This window comes from Thunnus thynnus, chromosome 6, assembly GCF_963924715.1.
Source record: "Thunnus thynnus chromosome 6, fThuThy2.1, whole genome shotgun sequence".
Classification (NCBI taxonomy): domain Eukaryota; kingdom Metazoa; phylum Chordata; class Actinopteri; order Scombriformes; family Scombridae; genus Thunnus; species Thunnus thynnus.
This window is the reverse complement of record NC_089522.1, coordinates 5,605,025-5,632,668: the sequence shown is the minus strand read 5'-3', so window position 1 is coordinate 5,632,668 and position 27,644 is coordinate 5,605,025. Positions and strand designations below refer to the sequence as shown.

At 39.5% G+C, this 27,644-nt stretch overlaps 1 long non-coding RNA gene across 1 annotated transcript; it reads left to right on the top strand.

Annotated features, from left to right (window-relative positions):
* Positions 1-374: 374 nt before the first annotated feature.
* Positions 375-20,442, top strand: LOC137185316 (uncharacterized). The gene is made up of 3 exons (XR_010928827.1): positions 375-751; positions 18,994-19,047; positions 20,192-20,442. It is a non-coding gene; the product is annotated as an uncharacterized lncRNA (long non-coding RNA).
* Positions 20,443-27,644: the final 7,202 nt, after the last annotated feature.

Below are 27,644 nucleotides of genomic sequence, written 5' to 3'. Positions count from 1 at the left end.
ACAGTACGAAAGCAGGACATAAATGCAGTACAAACACAGACGACTCGACAAAGACCGAACTGAAAACTGGACTATAAATACACAGGGTGTAATTGCAAACTAAACACAGGTGAGGGAAACGAGACACAGGTGAAACACATGAGGTAATCAAACACAGGAAGTAAAGGTGACAAGACACAAGGAGAAAATAGGGCTAAACCGCCAGTGAAAGTCACTAGTGTGCATGCTCTATAGGCCACACAATACGTAAGATCCGGGTACTTCCATACCCAGAAGTCGATTTCTTTGCTTCATGCACCACTGAGCAACTTTCATAGGATTGAACAGGGCCCCGCCTCTGACGCTGTATCCAGTTCTCTTTATACATCCATGCATTCAACTAGCAAAAGTGGATTTGGACACACCCTAAATGCACTTGTGCCATGTGCTTCAATAAAATAGGGCCAAGAAAGTTTGGAGGCCAGGCGAGCAGTGGGATACCAGCGGATAGGAAGTGACGGAACTGCATGAATTGCAGGAGAGAAGAAAAAGAAGGGAATATCAACAGAAAGCAGAATGAAAAGCAATATGCAATCATCAAACTATTGCCTGTAGCGTGGGGGAAACTGAACAGTGCATAATCTTATGAACAACACCAGCGCAGGAGACTTTCAATGGAAGTTAACTCAGCTGCCAGAAGTGAAACGTGATATTACTCGAATACAAGCAGGGATATATGACACTCATTACTTTTGTGGCGGACTTCAAACAGGTGAGAGGCTGTCCTGTTTACCGTTTACTGTTTACAAAAGGTTGTTGTGCCTCGAGAGGAAAATGTGTGCGTGAGTGAGCGCAGTTGTAAACACTGTTGTGTTGAGTGCATGTATGAAGCACGTGCAAATGCCCATGCTTATCTGGTGGGAGGGGCTTGGGACAGAGAGTGGAGGAGGGAGAGCTGCAGGAGGAGGCTTCATTTTCAACATTTTCAAATTCTGGTGTTTTTTCTTTTTTGCCTTTTCCAGAACACTACCTACCCCAGCTTTAACAGAGGCTCACATGCTTTGCCCCTCTGCCCCTGGCAGGCATTGAGGAGTCTCTGTGAGCATGCATGCATGTGCATGGATCTGTGTGTGTGTAATGCCTCAGTGATGTTCTTTTTCTGTGTGTCAGCTCCACAGGGGGCAAGCCACCTGCTAACTCCTCATTCACTGACCACTATCACGCCTCAGCTTATATGTGTATGTGTTTGTGCTTGTGTGTGTTGTTTGTATGCTGTCTTGGATGCAGAGAAATATGAATGCAAGTTTGTATGTGTTATTATCTCATCTTCATCCTGCATGACAGTACTCTGTTACATTGAAATAAGCTGTCTTCAGTGTGAGAAGAGTTAAATATATAGATAAAATGGAATCCATTCCCGATGGATTTCAATTTCACTTTTACCTATAGTATGTTAATTCTTCCAAAAATATTGCATTTGAATCTTGACAATTGTATACTTTAGGTAAGGATTGAGCTATCTGTTTGATTCATGCCTTCAGACATTTTATTGTACTGTTGGCTTTACGGCAAAATTGTCAAGATAAAATGAACCCGTGTGCTCATCCATCATACCTGATGACAGACAAGTATCTTGTCTGTTTGTTGACAATAGCCCATTTTTCACGACAGCGCACTTCATTTTGCAGAAACCTCCAGAATGTAATTTTTCAGTATTTTTCATTTCCCCCAAAAACAATCTTTCTAATGGATCAGAGGCACAAATCAGAATTATATTTGCCTGTTGTTTTGGCTCTTTTTTTTTGCATACATAAGAGACTTGGAAAGTGTCAGCTGTGCTCTTACCAGCTGAGCCTGTTATTAAAAAGATTGCTTGTTTTAATACTGGGCCAAAACTCAATGACGACCTTCAGATGCTGCATGCGGACCAGACCATCTTGGGAGACGCTAGCTGGTATTTAAATTTGATTAGGTGGAAATTCTGAATAGGCTGACAGCCACCAATCAATGTAACACTTTGAATGGATCTCAGAGAGGATGGCCTTTTATTATTATTTTTTTCAGTCAGCATTTCTGCAGGATTGCTTCCAAGGAGATCCCCAATTCCTTTGCTCTTGTATTCCTGGACACTGGAAATCTTGCTGGAGTAGTCAGATTGGGTTTGATACAAATGCAAGTGAAGGATAGTGATGAAGGGATGAAGAGGAAGGGGCAGGGGCTGAGAAGAAGTGGCGAGTGGGAGAGGTAAAGAAAGAGAATGGGAGAGAGTGATGATGGAGGGGGAGGGGGGAAATGAGCAATTGAAAAAGGTATTTCTATGGGAGCAATGGGGGTTTGTGTGTGTATGATGTGCACATATGTATGTGTGTGTGTGATGGGGGATGGGTTAAGTGTAACAGAGGGGGCTGGGCCGATCAGTAGAAATGGTTAGTGGGTGTGTGTGAGAGATAAATGGGCAGGGAGGCGTTATTAATGATAATTAATAGAAGACGAAGGCAACTCATGGCCCGTCGTTCTCCATTTAAAAATACTCTGAAGATGTAAGGTGTCAGTAGTGTATCTCTTTAGTTCCACAGCGTGGAAATATCAGAAGAGACATGGACATAGGGCTGTGTCAGGATTGTCTAAAAAAAATTAAGGAGTATTGCCATTTGTTTATGACATACAGATGAAATATAACAACCATTCAATTTTTTCTTTCTTTTTTTTTTGGAGCGGCCACCTGATCACTTAATGTCTACTGGACATTAGGGATGTGCAGAGGGCCTGGTATTTGTATTTGTATCTGTATTTGTTGAGGCAGCAAAAGTATTTGTATCTGTATTTGTATTTGAATAAAAGTGGAAATAAGCTTAAAAGTCCTGTTTTCGTTTTTATTACACTTTTAATTTTAGAAAACTAAAGTGTTACAATAAGTGTTTATGAATAAACTACCTTACAAAGGAGGTCCCCACACCAGGTCTTGAACTAGAGTCTCCCAGATCATACACGACTGCGCTGACTACTGAGCTAAAAGTTTACTTATCGCCTCATTGCAGACAGATCTCTACCTATTTATATGCCCATAACACAGAGACAGCACACCGTGTAACATCTAGGGAGGAACTTCAAAGGCAATTATTGCTTTGCACTTTTCAGTAATTGCCTATTTTTTACAACCTAACTTCGTTGAAAGGAGAAGTGGCACAACAGGTTATGGAGAGTCCTTTGGAAGCACTTTGCATGTGTCAGTAGCTCAGCTTTATTTCTGGGGAACATCCCCAGCAAATAATTTTTTGAATATTTGTATGAAACAAATATTCCTATGAAACCCACTATTTGTGCTTTGCTGAATAAGGTATTTGTATTCGGGCACACCTCTTCTAGACATGCTATGTACGTGCAAGGTCATTTACTGAAATCCAGCCTTTTTTTGTGGTTGTGATTTCTCTCAAAATTCTGTGGCATTTTTTTCACCATCTCACCATTTCCTCTGTCCTTTACAATAAATTGTAAAAATAAGGCTCAAGGAAGGAGCCAGAACTCTTAATGTTAACACACAGTCACAGTCACAACTGGCAGCCTCCCAGTCCAGGAATCAAACAGGCAACCTTCAAATCAAAAGCCTGAGTGACAAAATTTGATATTCAACGCTGCATTACTGTCCTACCTGGTGCATTACTAGAGATTGTTGTGAGCCTAAGGACACAGTTAAACCAGCATTTACAGTAGGACAGAAAAATTTCCCATACATTTATTTCAGTTAAGTAAATGTATGTGAAGCTTTCACATTGAATATATAGTATTTGTCTTAATGTTGACACTGTGTCCATTTATAACTACTGATGTTTAACACAGTACTTCTCTGGTACAGATATGAGCACCAGATCAACCACAACCCCATCTGACCCCACCAAGCTGACAAAAGTTGGCAACCTAAGTTGTTCTATAGTTATGAAGACAAATTTCACTCTGGTATGACTGAGACCTAATTCGGACCTTACAGCCAGGATACAATTTAAACAAACCAGTTTGTACAACCTGTTCTCTGAACCTGATTGACAATCCTATTGAAATTTGTAACTTTGCTAATAAGTAAAAATCCAGCCATGGAACAGAACCTTTCTTAACAGCATGTCAAGTGGCTCACTTCATATATTTAGATAAGGATGGGAGTTTTCTGAAAAAATCTAATATCAATGTTCGTGTAGTTCTTTTAACGTGGGCTGCAGTTTTTTCTGTGCGCACAGCGAAAACATCATTTAACTGTTAGACTCACCCACACGCATTACTGTCATTTGATAACATACTGCATGACTGATTGTTTTTTACGTTAGCTTTAGAAAATCGTTCTGGGAATACCTTTGATATCTGTTCTAAGAATAACACTGGGATATGTTTTTTAATTCCAAAGTCCTTTAATACTTAACTTTTATGCAAACCACCTGAGGGCAGATTTCATTTTGACAACCTAAAGAAATGAGAAATGCAATTTTTTGCATTTTTTTCCTGTTGAGAATCACTTTCAGATATTTGATCCAAGAAATGGCTTTTCACCTGAACTCTCTCTTTCAAAATGCCCAACAAAGAGCTTTGTGCCACACACCCAGGTTACTGTGACTTCAATGCCCAGCAGTTTACATTCTTGTCTTTTCAGATTCTTTTCGCTTTCTCTATTCTTAATGCCGGTCTTTTCCTATGAGACAGTGGAAACTTTCAACTTGTGTTTCTTATTTCTGATTTGTGCAGTCTAAACAGTTGTGGAAGTAGCAGAAAGAAAGCAACTTGTAAAAAAAATCCTGCTTTCCATTCACTACACATTTGATGACTGATAACTAACTCTAATGACTTTATTCAGTGACATTGTGGCTTGAAGATCTCAGAACTGCTCTCAGTGTGTGCACGTGCTTATGTGTGTGTTTCATATCTAAATGTAAGCTAGTTTGAGTGCAAGCTTGTGTGTATTTTCTGCATGTGTGTGTGATTTGTGTGCATGAGTGGTGTCACTGTAATTGAGACCTTTTAGGTTAGCATGACATTTTATGTGGGGGATAAAACACTGGATCTATCTGGATCAAGGAGATTCTGGTTGGCTGAGCATCAGCAAGGGCTTGACTGGCATTAAATTAATGTGTGCCACCTGATCTACATCATAACACCTGTCACACTGATGTGGGGCTTTAGACATGGAGAGAAACACACACACACACACACACAAGGACTAGTATTTTTTACTTTCGGTGTGTGTGTGATCATTCAAAGGAGGATATTAAGGTGGAATTGAATCTGTGGAGCTGTCAGTCTCGAGGAGACTATACATAACGCTGACTCGACTAGGGTGTGGCACACTGCACTGATGTCTGTGTGTGTGTGTGTAAAATTATGCGTGCATCCACCACTGGCACACATACAACTGAAGAGTTCTGAGCAGCTCATCACTGCTTGGCGAAGTATACACCCGCTCAGCGGTTTGCACTACGCTCCCTCCTGTCCTCATATATATAAACCTTCAGGCATGGCGGGGTGATAAATCACATGACTAACAGAGCGAAAGACCCCATCGGCTGCGAAAAGATGGCCTTTCATGAATATATATGGAAAGAGCATGTGTATCTTTGCCAACTCGCCATTTCAAGTCTGCTCTCCCTGACATGATTGAAGATTGAGTGATTATGTGACACTGGTGGTGGCACACCCACTGTTTGACAGTGGATAGGCACGTCTATAAACACATGTGCAAGGATTCACACTTAACATGCATAAATCGGAGACTATGTGTGTGACACAGATGAGAGAGATGGACAGAATCAGAGACAGAAAGACGCAGAGAGAGAGAAAGATTGTACTTGAGTCACACATTCGGCAGCTCTCACACACCCACACTCGCACTACAGCTGCTGTCTGGCCGGCATCATCCATCTTCCACCAGATCAAGGAGAGTGACAGATTGCTCTTCAGGCTGCTGGTGGAGGGGCCGTGGGTCCCAGTTAACCAATCACAGCAGGAGGCGATCACGCCAAATAGCTGACCCCTGAAACCCTCAACACACACCCTGCACCCCTGTTCACCTCCCGGCCCCTAATTTTGCTCTGTCCACTGCTGTCTAAACTAGTGTCTGGGGACCAGTGTTGGGGAATGTTGTTGGCTATTTATTATTAGCAACGCAAGCAGCGTGACTCTGGTTGACAGTTGGTTGGTCCACCGTTTGGTACCAAAGTGAAATATCTCTGCAACTACGGGATAGATTTGGAAAGACTTTTCCTGTAGTGCCGATACTAATGTCATCCCCATCAGCCTCAGCTGTACTTTGTGCCTCGTGTTAATGAGAGAATATGAATATGCTAATGGGGTAAACTAAGGTTGCAACTATTGTAAACATTACCCAGTAGACACCAGCATGTTTATTGGGTTACTGTCATTTTGAGCCTGTTAGAACTTAGCTCACAGAGCTGCTACTGTGGCTGTAGACTTTTAATTTTAAATCTTAATCTAAATCAAAACTGAAACTATCTCCATGGCAACATCAAGGTTTTTTGTAATTTGGGTCAAGTAAGCCTTTAAATGCTCCATTTGACTTCAGATAAGAATACCTTTATGGTGAAAATGTGTTAAATTAGGGATAAATTCATGTTTTGTGCACGTGAGTAAATTTTGGCAATCGCAAATTATTTTTCATATCCATGAACAAATGCTACCCAGTTTGAATAAATGTTTTCTACATATATTTCTTTCTTGAGGTTCATTCATCTAATATTTGCTTTTGAAGAACATATGAAATAAAAAAGCATAAAAATATCTGTAATATTTAGTTGAATTTCTTTACAGATTGTTGAATCTGTGTGCATGGATCACCTGACATGCTGAGTTACATTTGAGATTCTTTTCACATTCTCTGATCCACAAACTTCTCTAATCATCATACATATGTTTAAATCTTATTGTTTTTATGTGGATCATGAAACACGCTTTTGTCACTTCGATTAAGACTCATCTCTCTCCTTAGAAATTAACCTACAGCCAAGGCCCAGTTTAACGTTGTGCATATGTTTAAGTGCACTAGCACTGAAATCCTACAGCACATAGTTTGGATCTACAGCGATCAAAATGCCTAAAGGGAAGTGCCTTTTGCAAGCAGGAAAAAGAAGATAGTCACATTGTGCTGTTGACAAGACATGTAATTTTCCTTCAAACACCTACCGCTCACACAGAGAAAAAAAAGGGAAGCAAGATAACAATGAACTTCCGCTGCATTATCCTTCAGTCGCTCTAATCTTCCACCCACCTAACACATCCCTCCCTCATTTCTCTCACTTTACAAATCTCAATTTTCTTCCTTTATGTTCTCTTCCCACCTACAGTGTTGTCTTCCACCTCCTCCCTATATACCATCACACCATAACTGCACCACCATCTTCTAACCCAATCAATCCACCCATTTTCAATTGTATCAAGGAAAACGGGCTGATTGTTGATCATCCACATCTTCCTCTCTTTCTATCAGTCCTTCACATTTTCCTTTTATCCACCCACCTACTGGTTATTGACTGGTTCACTCCTTCTTCTCTTGCATCTCAACTTCTGTGCTTCTCGTCATTTTCACTTGAAATCAATAGTTTCATTATATCAAACTGAATGTTGGCCCTTCTAGTTTTCCTGATCTCCTCTCTTTTGCTCCACTCCTTCTTTTTTCTCTCAATTGATTTGCACTTTTCTCTCTTCTTGTCACCTCCCATCTCTTCATTCCTCTACAGCTTTTTCTTCTTTATTCTCTCTGCATGCTGGCTCATCATAATGGCTTTCATCATTATCACCCAGACAATAATTACCACATCATTCACTCCCATTCCTTTTTACATCTCAGCATCTCTTCTCACATCTCCTTCATATTCTCTTGTCCTTCCATCCCACAATCATCTTCATCCTTCTCCTCATCCATGATTCTTTCCTCTGTCTTCTCTCCATCTTCACCCTTTGATGCTCTTGACCATCTTTCCTCCTTCACTTCAACACTTCACCTTATAACAGCATCATCATCATCAGCTCCCCTCACCCTTTTATCCCCACTGGGGAAGACGCTGCACTCGGGTCGCCACAGCAACGACTCAAACACTGTTGCTGTGGCAGCCCTATCAGCTAATTGAGGCAATTATAACTTATAGCAGCAGCTGTGGTACCAGTCCTTCCCTTCCCCCTCCTCCCTGGTTCCTCCTTCTCTCTCACTCTCTTTCCTTCCCCTTCCCCCTCCACTTTTCCATCCCTCCATCTTCTTCTTTGACCCTCCCCCAACTCTTCCTCAACTCTGCTGTCCTTCAGCGCTTACCCTTGTCTACTAACCTCCATGTAGTTCTTCCTCTTCCACCAATTTAAAAAAAAAGACTCCCTTCCCTCCTTCTCTCTATTTGTCTATGGTTTTCCATCACATTCCTTCCTTTTCACTTTGCAAAAACAGTCTCTTCAAGGCATAATTCTTTTCTGCCAGTGGTGTGAAATAAAAATGATAACTTGTAATGATACAAATTTAACTTGAAATAAAATGTCTAAAAATCATCTCCCATTCGTCTTACAGAATCACTGTGCACATGAAATTATAATTAACATTAGATGGTTTTCCGAGCGACGTGATCGTGAGTAGAAAACAAACTGGAATGACGGAGAGCTTATGAGGAGATCCATGAGATGTTGTTTTTGTACCACAAACTGCAACAGTAATTTGTGGAAAATGTTGAATATTCAAAGACTCCCTTTTAGCTCAGAATGCAGAATTAGCCATAACAATCTGGTCAGAGCCCTGGATTTTAATAAGGTGATGGATAGTTTTTCACAGAAACTGGTGAAGAAGAAATTTCTGTTTTGAGGTAAAACAGCTCACACTGTTACTGTGTGTATATGGCTGTTTCACGAAGAGTGTAAACATTTATCAGGCTCTGTGATCAATGATTAGGTTAGACTTTGAGTGTGCCACCTGGTTACAGCTGATAGAGATGCAGACTGATGGTGTTGGATGGAAAATTAATCACTTTGTTATACTTAAAGTTTTTCAGAGGAAAAGAAAATCACTTACAGGTGTGCAGAGTCTTTTCTGATTACACTATTCTCAGTTTCATATGATGCCTGAATACACTGCAGCCATCTAATATTCTATTTTTGCACATAAGATACCTGGCTTGACTGACTAATATCTTACTAATATCCAGAATAAGCAAGCTTTTCTGCTCCTAACCTCTGCTGTTTGTCAATAGTCTGGGACACACAGTTCATTTATTGCTACCTGCAAAAGCTAACCAACAGCTAACCAACATTATCTAATCTGGGTTTAGCATTATTACTGCTATTGTTTCTCACTGTAATTCCAGTGTCCACTGTCATCACTGTGAGGCATGCAGTAAAATAGTTTTGAAAATGTGAAGATGAAGTGACATACAAATTGACAAAAAAATTCAAAAAGTAATTTGACAGATTTCCAGTGAATAAACACTGAAAATGTCCATATATAAGCTGTCATGACATTGTTGCTTCCTAAATTGAAGTTTTCCCAAAGTTATTTTCTCGAAATATATGATGTGTTTTAGAAATATGAAACAATTATTATGAGGTAAAACTTTTTTTTTCTCTTTAACTCCTCTGACCGTCAATACTTCATGTCCTCCATCCTCTCCTTCACACTCCCCTCTCCCCCCTCTCCCTTTCTCTCTGAAAACGATGATGGTGTTGGTGGTTCCCCTTCCTTCTCTCATACACTGAAGATGCACTTCAGGTTTTCCCCCTCGTGGCCACCAGAGACCATGAGCTCTGATGTTACGGGAAAGACAGGGGGTGGGGAGTAAGGGTGGGGGGTTCTCACATCCACACAGATGCACATGCAAATTAAAACTGTGCACGTTCAAATGTGGACACATGGGTGCACGTGCACACACGCACACACACACACACACACAAACACACACACAAACACAAACACACACACACACACACACACACACACACACAGTTCCCTGGTGTGTGATGGCTGTGTAGCTTGTGATTCAGTGTGATTGCTGAGGGGCCTGCTGGGCCCTCGGCTGAGTGAAAGTGCTTTGACGCTTTAAAGATGCTTTATGTTCTGAGGATATTTGCCTATGCAAATTTTCAGGTTTATTAAAGTAAGCTGCCTCACATCCCAATCTGGAGTGGTTCTTAGTACATGTAATAAATATGGCCCAGTCTTGTGTAACTAAATGAGTGCTGAAAAAAAACAAAACATTTTTCAACCCGGCTTGGAAAAAAATATAGGATAAATAAGTTAAAATAAAATAAATATTCAAATATTCTTGACAGATATGCTTTGCAGATGGCAAATAGCATTCTATAACCTTTTCATCCAATTATAAATCAAAAGATATCTTCTAGGCTTCCTATATTTTACACGTGCACACTAAAATAAGTAATTCTTTACAGCTTATCTATAACATCTGCTGGATCTCTCACCTTTCAAAGCACAAATAATATCTTACAAGAGCAGACTTTCAAGTCGAAGCAAAATAACTTTTGTCTTTTAGCTCAGTTTGATGATATAAAATAAAAAACTTTTCTGTTTCTGGTTTACTGATTTTTTGTGCTCTTTTGTCATCCTGCTTCGAAACATGCAAATTGATCTCATTTATGTTTCTCCAGTGATTCTGATCTGTGTGTGAGTGTGTGTGTGCAACATTACATGGCAAACTGAGCAAAGAACTCAACAAGGCAGTCTTATTTTTGAAACTGGTGCTTGTATAAAAACAAAAAAATGTTCCGTGCTGGGCGGAGGAAAATGAAGCATGCATGTTTGTGTTGTTTGCACATAAATGCATTCCCAATTAATGTATGCATATTTGTGCTAATGCTGGAATATGTGCATGTGTCATTGCATGCGTTTCAGTTTGTGTATTTTTCTGTGCATGCAGAGAAATAAAGGAACTCCATGCATGAGCAAATGTATGCCAAACTCCTCATGTTAAAGAGCTGCTTGCATGCACACTCAAGTGATTCTCCAGCCAATTACTGGGAGTGCCTGCCATGCATGTTGGGGACAGTACCCATGCCAGTGTGTGGTAAATATGTGGGAATGCTACACAAATGGATGGCTAAATGTGCAGCGCTCTCTCTGAGGGCTGAGTGCCACAGGGGAGCTTTGAAAAGCTCAGGAGCAAGTGTCACATCAACAGGAATTCTCTTCAATGGAAGGCACTTGGCCAAAAAGGTTCAAACACAAATGTGTAGTCGAAGAGGAAAATCGACTGTAGTATCACATGCAAGGATGAATGACGAAATATGCATATTCTGATATGGTTTTATCCGTGTTTTCACTGATAACAAATGACAACCCTTGCAAAAAAACAGTAAACAACTAAATGTGAGAAATGCTACGTCCACTCCGTGTTGGTTCTCCTTTGAAGATTATAGAATGCCTATAAGAGGAAAGCAGCAGGAGACATTTGAGTAACTGAGATTGATGTAGGTGGATATTTCAGTGGGAGTGGTGTGAATGTGCACAGGGTGTGACAGGGCGGGTAACGTGTGTTTGAAAGTGAAAAGAGAGAGCGAGAGGGGCGAGTGTGCGCATGTGGCTCTTGTTCAGCAGTGGTCTTATCTACCTTGAACAGATGTATTTTTCTGCCTCTTTCTATGTCTTTGTAAGTGTATGTGTTCACATGAGTGTGTATGTGCATGTGTGTGCATGTGTGTGTGTGTGTGTGTGTGTGTGTGTGTGTGTGTGTGTGTGAGTAAAGCTTATCTCTTTGGCCACTCAGCTGGAAGGCACCTTATCACATGCAGAGCACAATGTAAAAGAAACAGCAGATCGGCTGCCTGTGGCGTTTCAGCTTTATGCTGGGATGATCTGAATTCAGCCAGATGTTACAATTGGGGATACCCGCAGAATATAATATCATGAATTACTGCTGAAATATGCCGAACTAAGGAGAATATACAGTACTCACTGGTTTATTCAGCAACGATAAACATGGACATTCAACTGGTCTTCACTGGGCTCAAGTTTGAGTTTTATAACCCACAAAAGGAGCAGGACTGAACTGTGTTTTCTTGCTAGAGAGTGTTTTGCTTTCTAGTGCAGGATTATGGATGTACTGTATATAGGCTACTTCTCTGCAGTTCTACAGTTCTGCAGTTATAGCATTACATCTTCTTACCCTTCATAGTTAAACATCTCACTGCTACCACACACTAGCCCTTTTTAGCCATGCTAACAGCTTGGCTCTAGGGATGGCAAAAAACATTTTGGTCAAGACTGAAATATCTTACCAACTATTCGATAGATTGCCAGGAAACTTTGAACAGACACGTATCTATACATGTTTCTCTGTCTATCTGATGTTATATTGTTTTATGACTCAGTATGTTTTTATGACTTGTTGAAATGAAGGGGAGGACTTTGTATAAGCTCTTTGGGCTTTCTTCCTCTCTTGCACAATTTAATATAACTTTTTATTGTGTATTTTTTTATTGTAAGCTTTGAGCAAATAATAAAAGAGAAAAAAAGGACATTCATGGTGTAAAGAGGATGTTATTTAGCAACAGTCTGGTGCTGATTGCACAAAATTTAACCAGCAGATCTGGCATGCGTAATTGTACCTTGACAGTGCAAAACATCATTCCAATAGAAAACTGCGGATGATGTCCATTTCCTGTTCATTCCAGCTGTAGTGCACTTTTTTGGGGGGCTCTAATCTAAAATCTCACCATGGCACCAACATAGTGAGGGCCAGCTCTGTGTATACACAATGATGCAGTGATCCCAATTTTTCTCTGCTGATAAATATTTGGATTCTGCAGATACCAATTCTTAATCAGATATAGTGCAATCTTTTTCCCAAATGTGAGATTTGTATACCTCACTGCATGGACCTCATGAGGATTACTTTTATATGGTTACACCAGGGATTGCTGTGACACTAAAAACTTGTAACTGATAGTGGAAACACACAATTTTATAATGACAATAACAATGTGCTTGATAATATCAGTGTCTGCTCTGATATTTAGTGTTTTCTAAAAAATAAAATATGTAAAATGTTTTTATGTTGACACAGTCATACACACAGACATAAAGAGACAGCCACAAACGCAGGCAAACATTCACAGTCTAACTCCTGATCATGAATAAGTAATGAGGGGTGTGTTAATGCAGAGGCATGAGACCTTTGGAGCTCATGTAAAAGGCCAGGGTCAGGAGGACTGCTATTTGATATTCAGCCATGGCATTTTCTCTGCAACACACACACACACACACACACACACACACACACACACACACACACACACACACACACACACACACACACAGAGTGGAAAGTGTGTATCTTGAAACAGAAGGTGAACATGACATTAAACCACCTGCAAATATTCTCTTCCCATAGAGAGTCTCTTTTGTGCCATATATCTGAATCATGTAAAATTTAAAGGAGAACTTGACATGTTGACTTTTTCGTGAATTTCAAATAACTTGCAAACCAATTGTAATTCACTTAACTATGTAAAATTTGTACTGATAATGATGCTAAGGGAAAGGCCATGCAGCCATTAATATCATAAGAGTTTATTCCTTTGAGAGCTTGAAAGTGTGCAGTAGATTTTAAGGTAGATATCGGGCATGCTATGGTGACAATTTGACCATTGGGGTGGTATTTGAGGAGAGCTTATAATGTTTCCAAATTGGCAGTGTTTCGTCCATCCTCTCAAGAACACATGAACTTCATCTGCAACATCAGGCTGCAAGTGGGATTTTTTATTCTAATGGTAAATAGGTGCCATCAATGACTGGGATTCATCTTCTAGTGAACATGAATCTAAAGCAAATTTATACCAAATTTCATGGAAATATGGGCAGCAGTTGTTGAAATGTCTTGCACTGGAACAATGTGTCAGACAAACAGACAGCTTTGAACTCTTCACAGTTTTTCATCATGGACTTGGTAGGCTTCTGCTGCTAGCTGGATGTATACCTTTGTTGTTTTTGCTCAATTTGTGACATTAGTGGCTAGCTAGCAATGTATGCAACAATGTGTGTGGAGTGGGTCTGTGCTGTTGTTGTTTTTTTTTCAATTGAAACTTTATCATAACACATTCCATTTCACAGTCCAAATGTTAATCATTTTAAATTGAAATTAAAAATCTTGTAACAGGAAATAAAGATGGTCAAGGTCAATGAAAATAAAATAAAACAATAATAATAAAAGTACAGTAAAAAGATATATTAAAAAAGGCAATTCTATATGTTTGCAAAAAGGTAACTATAATAATCGATTGTACATATAGTCTTTGTTTTGAAGAGATTTTAGAGACCTCAAAAAATATATCAAATCATGGAGGAACAGATAAAATAATGTAATTTCTAATACCACTTGTGAATAAAAAAATGTACCCATTTTAATCATCACATTAACAGTAAAACCAATTTTGGGGTCTTTACCTTCAAAATATATTATAACATTTTTAACCAAAAGTAAAATTATGTTTATGATAGAAATGACAACTAAAGTCTGACCAAAATTGGGCAGCAAAGTTACAATTGAAAAAAGTGAAGCAGACTTATCTCTTAACTCACTAGGAAGTCCAGTTTTTGTACTCTTTCGTCTCTGTAAGTTTACGAAATTTCATACCATCAATAAATGCTAATGTTTCATGCAAGTGGAAACATCTTCAACTCACATGGACACCTTTTTGCCTCAGTTTGTGGTGATTTTGTGTGTAACGCATCCAGCCTGTCTTTCTTACTTTGTATGTGTTCTATGTAGGGCTGCAACAAATGATTATTTTCATTATTGATTAATCTGTTAATTATTTTCTTGATTTATCGATTAGTTATTTTGTGTGTAAAATGTCAGAAAATGGTGAAAAGTGTTGACCACTGTTTCCCAAAGCCCAAGGTGATGTCGTGTCTTGTTTTATCCACAAACCAAAGATATTCAGTTTACTCTCATAGAGGACTAAAGAAAACATAAAATATTCACAGTCGAGAAGCTGGAATCAGAGAATTTGGACATTTGGAATTTCATCAGAATACCAAGAAAAGTACTGACAAAACAGTTACTGTAGTGCTCTACACTTTAGTGTTTAGTCCTTGATCTGCTCTATGGCATGTTTGTGTGTGTTTGTATGAGTGAGACAGAGACTACAATTGTAGCTGAGCTAATACAGTATGAGCTGCCTTTGATGTGTCCAGACAAATGTTCAGCTGTTCCTTGATGCTCTCACCGTCTGTCTGTCAAAACACCTGAAACAACAAATAACCACACCAGCAGCTGCCCTGAGGCTAACCCCTGCTGCTATTTTGAATGTGCACACGCACCTGCCAATTGTGTCATTGCTATAAAACCAGTAATAGACCTCACAAACACATTTTATTAGCAGATCTGAGATCTCATCTAGCAGATCTCATCCAGGTTAAGAGTACGCTGGTAGCAGAAAAAAACAAATGGTACGTGTGAAAAAAATATTTTAAAGTTAAACGAGCATTGCTGTGCAAATGTTGAATTAGCTTTCCACATTTGCCTTTCTTGGTTTCAGTGGGGCAGATAGTTGACTCATGTGTTCAGTTTGATACATGTAACTGGCATTTAATATGAATTTTGTGTGCTACATTCTTTCAGGTTCTGCACTTCACTGCAGCTAAGAAAACACAAGATGTTGTGTGTCTCTGTGTGTTGAGTGAATGGATTAAACAAGATTAGCTTTTGACCATCAGCATGACCATCAAGTGTATGTGTGTATAGTTTGGGAGTATCCTGGTTACAGCTGGAAAGGCACAAATCACAGTCACCCAGAATGGCTTCTCAACCCACACAAACACACTCACTCACACACACACACACACAAACACTCTCTCTCTCACACGGTTACCCAAGCTGCCTCTGTCTCACTATATATAGACCTGCCCTATCAGGCTGCCTAAGCAAGTTAAAAATAGCTCTGCTCCATGCTTTCACAGCCCCCCCCCCTCTCTCGCAGACAAAAACACACTCCCAACCCCCTTTCCCTGTGTTTCACCTCTCCACACAATTTTAGCACCCCCCCCCCCACACACACACAAATCTCTTCACATCTCCTCCCTCCTCATGTTCTCATAATACTCGATCATAATACTGTAGTGGCAAGTCTAAAGCTAAACACACATACTGGTGCCGGTGAGACATACCACCCTGCAACTAAATGTAAAATTTAGCTCAAAAAAAGCATTATTTTTAGCCAGTGTGCCTTTAGGGGTGACAGTGTTGGTTGGTTGGTTAGTTGGTTGATCCACCACTTTCTTCCAGACTGAAACAGTTCAACAACTATTGGATGGATTATGATGAATTTTTTAAAAGACATTCATGATCACAACAGGATGAATCCTTATGACTTTGTTGATCCCCTGAATTTACCTCTAGCGCAACATCTACTTGATGGATTGCTATGACATTTTGTACGTTTTGATGTTCAGGGCTCCCAGACAAGGTATCCTGATGACTTAAAAGACTTTTCCTACACCATTATTGACATCTGTGGTTTTAAGTGAGGCCTTGAAAAATGTTGGATCGCTTGCCATGAAATTTGGTTCAGACATTCATGGTCCCCACAGAATTACTTGGTATACTTTGTATTTCTTTGGTTTAGATTGGAATACCTGCAAAACTAATGACATTCCCATCATCCTCACTACACATTATATTTAGTGCAAATGTTAGAATGGTAATGTGCTTAACTAAGATTGTGAACATAGTAAACATCATCATACCTGCTAAATATCCGCATGTTAGCATTGTCATTGTTATTATACTAATGTTAGCATTTAGCTCAAAGCATCACTGTACAATCCAGCCACAAAGAGCTGCTAGCATGACTGTCAGACTCTTACTTCAGACTCTTGGTTACTCTACCTTGACTTATTCTCTTGTCAGGTGATAACATGACTTCTTCTGTGGTCATGTAAATGTCACAACAGATGAGGATGAGGAGAAAATTATGTTGAGATATAAAAATAGCCAGATAGAATTCTATGATCCACAATTCTACTGTGCTTCATATGCTCTGCATTTCCAATTACTTCCAATGCCACAGCATGTCAGGTGTGTGTTACAGTTTCAAATGAAGTGCATCATATGACACATTTGTACAGACAGCAAGAACTAAATGAAAAGGGAGTAAGTACATTGTTTACATGACGCAGCAATACATTTGATGATAGAGTAAGCAGGTGTCTAAACTGTGGTTAACCAATATGTTGTAACTGGGTTTTACAGAGTTTTGTTTATACAAGTGAGGATTGGCACACATTATAACCATCATCATATAGGTGTTTGAAAGTTAGAAGTGTGAGAATCACAACACCACAGTACATGGATGGCATATATGCATATCATTCACTTGTTCACAACAGGCTACATGCCTGCAGCACAAACCAATCTTAACTCCACTTTTCTGCTTGGACCACATGCATAATAAAAGGAACAAGAGTGACACAGAGGTAGCGGGGCTGCACAACGTGCTGTCTCATTTGAGTAAATGAAAAGCAGGAATGCATATGCATGGTGAAAAGCATACAAAAATGTCAGTGTGAAGAGGCCCTAAGTTTTGACAGTCCTTGTATTCATATTTCCTTTGAGGTATGCAAATGTACAGTACTGGACTATTTTAAATTCATAGTGATAGTGTTCGAAATGAGGCTGTGCCTATACTTATAGCAGTTCAGCTTGTCTAGTGAGCAATCACTCCACCAGTCAGTCAAGCTCTTCTTTGTATCCAAATGTGCACACACACCTGACACAGAGACTGTACACCAGCTCTTTTTGTGAGAATGATCACAACACACAAGTATTTCTGTGTTTTCAGTATAAACTCTTTAACCATTAGCTACATGTGAAACACAGTACACAGAGCAATGAGGACAATGTGCCAGAGACAATGCATGCCCCCGTGGTCACTCAAGTTTCAGAATAGTCTTTTTTCATATGAGTTGTCATAGTAGGTAAAGCATTTGTTACTAATAACATTAACAGTGGCTATGTTCTATTTAAGTGTCCCAGTAAGTCACGACAGTGTGACAGTGAGCCAGCATAAACAATACCAGGACCCTGAAACTAAGGCAGTTAAATGGGATTCAGCTGTCGTTAATTTCATTATACCTATACACCTGTGTTTTTCCTGCTGTGACATGTGAAAATGTCGTTTGTGAAAAAGATCTATTGCCACCCATGAGCATGCATGCATTTTGACCAACAACACAATGATAACCTGGTTGGTTAACAGTGACACAGTTTAACGACAAATCAAATTAAGACACAGTCCTCTCAAGACAAGTGACAGTGAAACTTGTATCATCTTAAAGCTTATACTGAAAAACACACATCCAGATGTAAGTAACAGGAGCAGTAACGCACTGGTTTAGATTTCACATGTGCCCTGCTGATGCCATGAAGCAGACTGTGTTTCGCCTGTGTAGACATGTGTGAGTGATTGACTTATGTCGATCAGAGATCTGTGCATGGTGCATGAAGGAAACTGAACATTGAATATTGAGGTAAACAGATTGCTTTCTTTCAGCTTTTGATGGGATCTGATGACATGTCAATTACAAATATTAAGGGGGACAAATTTCCATATTTGGGGCCTGAAGGGGCCTGAAATGGCTGACCTTTGCCTTTAAACGTGGCAGTAAAAGACGTTGTATTGAAGTAGTTCATTTCAAGAATAAAACAGTATTAGGATAGCACAAAATAAAGATGCATTGTTTATTTCAGTTAATGTATTTAAATTGCATAGTGGGCAAGGAGTTCAAAATAAAGTAAAAAAAAAAAAGCAAAAAAAAACAGTATGCATCAAACAAACTCTGTGACCCCACTGCAACATGTATTTACACAACCTGAAGAGGGGAAGTGGTGCAAAAGGCATGACTTGTGTTTGCAGTAAAATCCTGTAACCTATGTCAGATAAACATGTTGTGGAAGCAGAGCTGCTATGTTTTTTATGAATGTGGCTTGGAGGTTAATGGCTACTCATGCTGACATTGTCTTTGTGTGTCCACAGGAAAACGGTCAATCGCTGTCACATCCTGAGTGGAAGCTGGAGGGGAAACTGACAGTATGTTTTTCTTTTTTTCATCAACACAAAAGTCACCACCAACTTGTTGACTCAGTAGGAAGGAAGGCATGCATTTATGTGTGTGTATTTGTCTGAGTACGAGCATGTGTGTCTGCGTGGGTGTATGCCCACCTGTTCATCAGTGCACATGGATGCAAACACATTTGTAGGTTTGTTTCTATTTTTATGCAACTTTGTATGTTTGCATGCTCCTTACATCCAGATCAGGAAGAGCTCCGAAGATAAATCCAAGCTGAAAACAGTGGCAAAAAGAAATCCTGTTTCCGAGTGTTTCCAGGCAGTGTGTGTGTCTGTGTGTGTGTGTGTGTGTGTGTGTGTGTGTGTGTGTGTGCGTGTGTGTGTGTATCCATTACATAAGTAGGTGAGAGAGGACAAACACTTATGAACAATGAGCTTGCTCGCTTTGTATAACAAAAGCAACAAAACCATCTTCCTTGTTCCTTCTCCTGTACAGAAAGTATCTATAACTACAGAGTGAAAGGAGTGGAAAAGAACATTTAATCTTCACACATAGTGTTCTCTTTGAAAACTCATGCAATGAGCATGCAAAGACAAATGTGTAGACATCACAGACATACAAACATATACTTAATGTATACTTATTCCCATGCATGCACTCCTTTACAGGCAACCCCAACTACTTAAAATGCCAAAATGACTGTGAGATATATGTTGTTTGCAGCTGCAGCCTGCATCATTTTTGAGAAATTAGGGTCTTTTTGATGTCTGTCAAAGCCAGTTTCCAAAGCTCTTATAATTCATAATGCTGCCTTTTTTACCATGCTCTAATATTAGCATTTAATCTTCATGTTAAGTATGGAAAATTGACTTCTTTTTACATTCTTTCATATCAAATTTTTGCACACACAGGACTCAGCAAAATATGCAATGTGAACCAGCTCCATCTGATGAAGGCCACAAGATGTGGCTGAAAGCCCCTGAAAAACCAAATGTGTGTTGACAAATTTTTGTCAAACTGCCGTTACCAAGATTAAGAATGAAGCTCAATATCACCAAACTGTCTGGAAAAAGAAACTGATATAAATGACGCATGCAACTGTCTTCATCATGTCCTGGATCAGCCAGTGTTTTTAATCAATTATATTTCTCTCTCCATTTTCAGCAGCTGACAGATTTCTGCAAGAACAAACAACAGCATATATATATTTTTTTAAAATCAACACAAGCACAGTGAAATGTTAAACAGCTGTTTACTACAGTGCACTTGTGTCAAGCTGTGCCTCAGGGCAGGAAGCTATTGGATATTGAGCTTTACAACAGGATATGTGTGGGCAGAGAGGACCTGCACTGGGCAGACGGAAGTGAATATTCATTAGTGATAAAAGAATAGTTTCATCTGCTGATAAAAATAGAAATAAGTGGACTGAAGTAGAAATTAACAAAAAATAAAAAGAATATAACAGAATTTTGTTGCATCCTGCTATTCCTATTTCTGGGTTCTTCTTTTCTGCTAAAAATGAAGTAGCAAGTTGTAGGGCAGTGGGCTAGGAGAGATAGAAAGATGCAGCTTTGTGCATACAGCTACTGTGAGATGTAAGCTGGAGGGAGGGACCGTGCTTCAGCCAAGACACATCTCTCAAGCAGCTGAGATACTCTATATACACACACATGTTCACATGCACTCTCTGCTCACCCTTAATGCAGCTTAAATGGTGGACAAGGAAAAGCTTTTTGAAAGCATATCTATAAAGATAGGATAGTAGTTTATGAATAATTTGTCAAGGGACTTATGCTGGGGGGAGGGGGGGGGGGTTGTGTCAGGGAATATTGGATATGGAACAAGAGCGGAAGGAGCTGGGATCCCATATGGAGAAGAGAGAGAAACACACACACACACACACACACACACACACACACAAGAACAAGCAGCAGAGAATGAAAAACACATACAATCATATGAAAAGAATGCACTATGCAGAATATAGAGGACACATTCTGCACTGTATACAGGAGAATATATGAGAGGCACAGCACGGAGCACATGGAAAGAAAAGATTTGTGTGTGTGTGTGTGTGTGTATGTATGTGTGTAGCATCAATACATTCATGTCTGTGTGTGTGTGAGAGAGAGACAGTTAAAGAGAGGGAGAGACAGGTACATAGACACAGGACACACACACACGCGCGATGTGTTTCGTAGTCCGTCAGTCAGACAGACAAGCAGGAAGGGGGTCAATTATGGTTGTAATGATGCTATGAATAAACCAGTTAGAGGAAGTAGAGCTCCCATTAGGCTTCCCTCCCCAGGCTATTAATAACCAGAGAACTAATGCCTCCTCCGCAATCAATACACACACCCACTAGGACACGGTTAAAGACACATTCCGTCGTTTGATCTGAGAGTGCTGCTCAGTGGGTTGCAGGGAAAGAGGACTGAGTCTGTTGTAACCATCTGTAGTAGCTTGATGTGAATTAATCAAATATTAGGAACATAATTCTTCACCTTTATGTTCTTTTTTGTAAAATCCATCAAGTTAATCAACAGAGGTTTGATTCACGGCCCTGTCTCTGTCAGCTGAAATCAAGAAGACTCCCCCTGGGTTGAGCTGTTAGTAGATATCATGGCTTGTCAGACAAAAAGGAAGAGCGACAAATGTATGGATCAATATGATGGTGTGCTGCCAAATTAAAAGACAAGATTTTTCAATGTGTGTGCACAGATATGGAATGGCTGATGTTTGTGACGTCTCGCCTCGTAGGATACATCTTGGACCATGAAAATGGTGTTATTGTTATCTGATTAACTCAATAATCTCCAACATGCATAACTCTCATCTTTGTGGACATGCCATGTTTATTATTAGAAGCTAGCAAGTACATGGGTCTAAGGGCTGGACTTTGAATGAGTGGACCCTTAAGCCCACTGAAGTGGGATTGGTTTCAAGACAGAGGGGAAGTAAATGGGTGAGCGGCATGGGAGAGACCCTGTAGCATTATCCATCCAGCCATCCAACCAGCCAAACAGCCAGCCAGGCAGCCAGCCATCCAGCACTAATCCTTTGCCACCCAGCACACATGTGTCACACTATCCTTCAGGCCTTCATACTTCAAAACAACAAAGGCCTTAAAAAAGAATGAAACACAACCACAATCTGTCTTTGATAATAGCACTTTCAAAATGTGTAATTTAAGATGCACCCTACCCTCCACCTTTTGTTTCAACAGACACAAAAGCAACCCGTAAAGGTGCGTTTTATTAGTATAAAAATCAGCCTTGTTGTGATCAGTAGTCCTCATGGGGACCAAAGCTTGGTCCTAATGAGGCAAAACGTCATTTCTGAGGTTCTGGTTAATTTAGGGTTAGGATTTAGGTTAGGCTATCTACAATAAATGGAAGTCAATGCAAGGTCCTAACAAGGAAAGCTGTGCACAGCAGTTCTGCTTCCACAAACACACTGTGTGTGTGTGTGTGTGTGTGTGTTTATGTGTGAGTGTGTGTAGGGAGTACATCCATTATCAGCCTGCAGCTGAAGCACATTAGAGAAATAAGGAAGAGAAAGAAGCAATGATAAGGCTTATGAAGATAAAGTCAAACACTGTGCAACTATCAGCTGTTGAGAGAGGACACACACACAAACATACACACACACACACACACACACACACACACAAAGAAACAGATTTCCAGACAAACATGTTTTTGCCCCTTGAGCTCATTCTCTTTAAAGATTAAGTTCTGAAGTACGAATAGCAGTAAGGTGTAGAATCAGATATTTTTCCTGCCATTTGGAATTTTCAGTTTTATGGCACTGGCACACACAGAAAGGCATAAGCCTCCAATTTGACCTTAATTTTGTCCAGGAAGACAAGGTTTTCTTTCTAATTGTGATCACTTGTAATAAATTAATTACCTCATTACTTTGCATGGGCACTCCTGGTTGCCCCAGCACCACATGTTAATCTACAGCACTAAGACATAAATTAGGAGTGTCACTTTTTATTTGAAATTTAAAAATTAAATCAAAAATTAAATATTTTGAACTATAATTACCTGTTTGAATTGGAGTTGAAGGCACTGCAGCGGAAGACATTCCTTTAAAGCACTGTCTGTTTGTTTGACGATTTTGTAAAACTCTACAAGCTGTTAGCTTAACACTCAGGTGAGGTGGTGGAGGCACCATGAATGGATGGAATATGGTCAAATAAATTTATGCTTGTGCTGAGAAACAGGACAGCAAAACTGTAGGAGGGTGTGGGGGGGTCTCTCCCAGAAGGGTGAGACGTGAAGCAAAGATACTGCTTGAGGTGAAAGAGACAGGTACAACAGCAAGAAGTTAGTTATTGTAGTTTGGGCAATGGTCACTTATCAACACGGTAAGCATGTGGAGCTGCAGCTCATGGTGGCAATTAAGGTACTTCGACTGATTCAATTTGTGTCAAAATTCGTACTCAGGCATTATTAACATATATTTCTAGATACGGAGTGATTTATACTTTCTGAGGACATTATGTCTGCTGTACATCGCGAATAAAAGTTTTGCTTAGAAATCAGAAAAAAATATGTTCCCTCTGAGTCCAGATCTTGCCTGAGAATCATTTTTTAAGTTTTGGTTAGTATCAAAGAAATCCAGTGATAGTTGTCTGTACATCCATTAATACATTGCAAACATGAACTGCCAATAGGTAATTAAATGTTTTTTAAAGATGCCAATTTGCTAAGACATGCAACAGCAGCAAATACATCTTGCCCTGTTCCTCATAGAAATGAACACTTTTCCAGATAGGCTATATGGGTTGCTTTCAAATTACAGAAATTCGAATGAACTGAGTGTTAGTTTGAATTTGTTCAAACTTATTTTTTTGAGAAAGTGACTGCCCTAACATATATGTGAAGAGTTAGACAGAGACATCAGAAAGTGCTCCCTTTCTGGGAAGTAGAGGGAGGAAAACTTATGTTTTAAAACCTAGATTAGCATGAATTGGTCATTGAGTCAACAGACAGACCTATTATATCTCTATATGAGCCTGTATATGTCATCCAACCACACACGCACATACACATCCAGACACACATATGCATAATGCACCTGACCTGTAAATGTGAGTTCATTGTTAGAGTGGAACATGAAGAGAGAGGGGAAAGCAGCAATAAAATTGATTTTTATTAGGTTTCAGCTCATTACGTTTCCGTGTGTCTGTGTGTGTGTGTGTGTGTGTGTGTGTGTGTGTGTGTATCTGTGTCTGTGTGTATGAGTTGGGGATGGGGGCACGACCCGTGGTTGCCAGAGCAATTTAATACAACAATCGTCACACCTGACATTCTGTAGCCAGTAGTGAAGAGATAAGGCTTTGGACTGCTTATATGACCCTTTCACACATGCAGTCTATCCCTGAAATGTTCGGGAACATTACCTTCATGAGGTCATGTGTGAAAAGGAGCAGGGATCAATATTCAGGGAAATCTGTACCTCCAATTTCACACCTTAAGACCTAGTAACAGTTCAGGGAAAATGCCGGTATGGCTGTGATGTGAATGAAAATAGTAACACTGCAGGGACAAGCATGTAAAGGGTTACGTCTGTCTGACAAAAGACGCTTTCACGTGGAGTGAGCAAACTAGTCATAAGACATGATGTGTGGGTGGCGTACTGCGGGTTGGGCGGTACTTGGTTTTGGCCAAGAAAAGTATATAAGAAGGAAGGGTCATCACTGTCACTGTCACACTTGAAAGCTCTTGGGAGTTAGCGTGGTGCAGACATCTCCTTCATCTCTCCCCTCTCAGTTCCACAGGTTATCAGTCTAGGTGATGGGGGCACCGCTATTCCGGTGTGTGTTTCATGTGTTTTCAAGGTACATTTCGTTTGAACTGTATGTTAATTCAACGATTTATTTGCATGGAAGTTATGTTAATGTTATGCTAGATTTATACATGATTGAGGTTAGTAACAGTAAGTTAGCTAAACTGTGATAATACCCTAACTAAATTAACTCTGAGCCCATTAGCTAACGTTATATAATGTAATCTACAGTTTTTGATATGGTGACCAGTTGGGGCACCAGACAAATTACAGCCCAGGTATTGATTTTATCATGGCAGAGATTGCTTCATCCATAATTACAATGCATTATTTTCTGATGATCAAGTTTGTTTAACATTTTATGTGATTTATCTGATAGCCATGAAATGTATGACTGTCGTCTCATAGCAAAGGGTTAGTTTATAGCCACTAATGCACAATTGATAATCAGTGGTTTGTAAATGTTTCATTTGAATATGTGATATTCCCGTAACATTTGCTATTATTAGCCCTGTCAATCATCATAAAGAAGCCTCCAGATCAAAATAAAAGGAAGAGAGACAGAATGAAGAATACAATTTTGTTAACAATACTTATTTATCCTAAACTCAGTATTTTCATGGTGAGCAGTTTAATTTCACTCGCCATGAGCCCTGTAAAGTATGCCTATAAACATCTTTGGATACTATTAGGAACCAAATAATGGACACATTTGGAAAAATTAGTCAGTATTTTTTATGTGTGTGCTTTCATTTGGTAGAGGCATTGCTTTATCAAAGGTAATATGACGTATATATGTTGGATTTTAGTGTGTTTCTCAATGCATCTTCCATAGGCTTCAATAGTTTTGGCACCAAAGCCTGGCACCAAGCAAATCTTAGAAAGTCAGCTCATCCGTTTTCAACATGGCAGCCGCATCACAAACTTTCTCATATTACGGCTGAACAGTATACTAAAATATGTTTCTGAAAACATTAGATTCGAGAAATAGGCAATGCAGTAACATAATCTTGGTTCATATTTGATCAGGACTGCCTATGAAAGTTTGATTGGAGTTTTATGGCGGTTGGCATCCATAAGTGTGTGCAAAAAGTCGCAAGACGGAAATGTTCCTGAATGTAGCTGCATGTATGAATAATGAAAACCACTAGCGGTGTCCAAAAGGTTATCCCAGTAATTTACCAAGAACTATGTGTGAGAGAGGCTTTAGTGTCATGTCACGCTCACATACAGTACATGCACACACACAACACAAATGTTTCTCATTTGAGGAGTAATCTATTGGCGCAGACAGATAAAGAACTCTCCACAGTTCCTGAAATTACCTCCCCTTGGGAATGAAGCAAATTAAATTCCACCACTAACACCTGGTCCCAAACCAGTGGAGAGGAAGATTGAGGAACAGCAAACTACTATAGGGTCCAATTCATACCTGTCTATTTCACTGGCCAGACAGTTATATACACTACAGTCAATGTGTACAGTTGAGAGCCTACAATCTATACCTTCATTGCAAAAATCCTATAAGGAAAAAAGAAGCAGAGGTTTAAAATGAAACTGAGTGAAGATGATTGGCTCTTCTTTCATTTGAAGTAATTTCATAGTTCACAGACAGAATTTGTTATTACTCAACAGTCCCATACGAACATCAATCACAATTTGCTCAGTTTTTACTTAACGTTCTTACCATATTGTGTGTGCACAGTTTTTCTGGAGGATAACTGCATCCAAGTTAGATACTAACTAAAGATTTTTAGCAAATGGTTTATACAATTAGATTTTTGGGTGCCATCATTTATTTTTTCCTCCAATTAAAATTTGATTTAAATTAAAATAATCTGGCTAAACAGGCATCTTTACAATCCGTCCGATTGCTTGACTGCAAATGTTTTTTGCCCTGTCACATGGCTAAAATTCCAAAAAAGAAGTTTTAATACATTTAAAATTTCCTTTAAACAGTAGTACAAGTGGAGAAGTCCTGGCTGGGTCATTGAGTGCATTTAAATGCGCACCAGTATCATCAGGCTCAGGTTTTTGGAGTATCCCCATTATGTGGTGCTCATGGAAACACCATAAACTGGTTTCAGAAAATGGATATGCTATCTGGAGTACTCCAATAGAAAACAGGATACTCTGGGTATATCTATATATCTAGGTTTATGAAAATTTTCTGTTGGTAGAGAAATGAGTGGCTGAGCTGTTGAGGAATCAAGACATGATGAACCGATGATCACAAACCTGGATACTATTAGAATCATGTAAAACAGGGGTATGAATAACCAGGTTTCTCATGTTCCATGTAAACGTCATATCCCCGAAAAATATCAAAACAAGGACTCAAAACCGGGATACTACTAACACACCCAGTGATGTTACACAACAATATCTAAAGTTTGCACAACAGTAGCTAACATTAAGCTACTGGTTATAACAGACCACGTAAGGCTATAGCAGCAGTGTTATTCTTCTCTCAAAAGTAGTGTTGCTTTAAACTGAACCTAATTTTAAACAGAAATGCACAGACTAAATAGAACACTTTACTAGTGCCTATAGGGCTCTTTTTAATGACCATACTGCCCGCGTGCGAATCAATAATTAGAGCGCAAAAACACAGCATTACCCTCCTCCAAACTCCACTGTGAATTAATCAAATCTGCAGCTTACAGTTTGGTAGTGGTACTTGGACACAACACAAGAAATAATTTAAACTGGCCAAGATATTATCCTTGTGTTTGCAGTGTTTGTAAATCCATGGTGAATTAATTAGCTTTGATACACCAGTCAAGAATACCATTGTTCTATGTGTTCTGCATACATA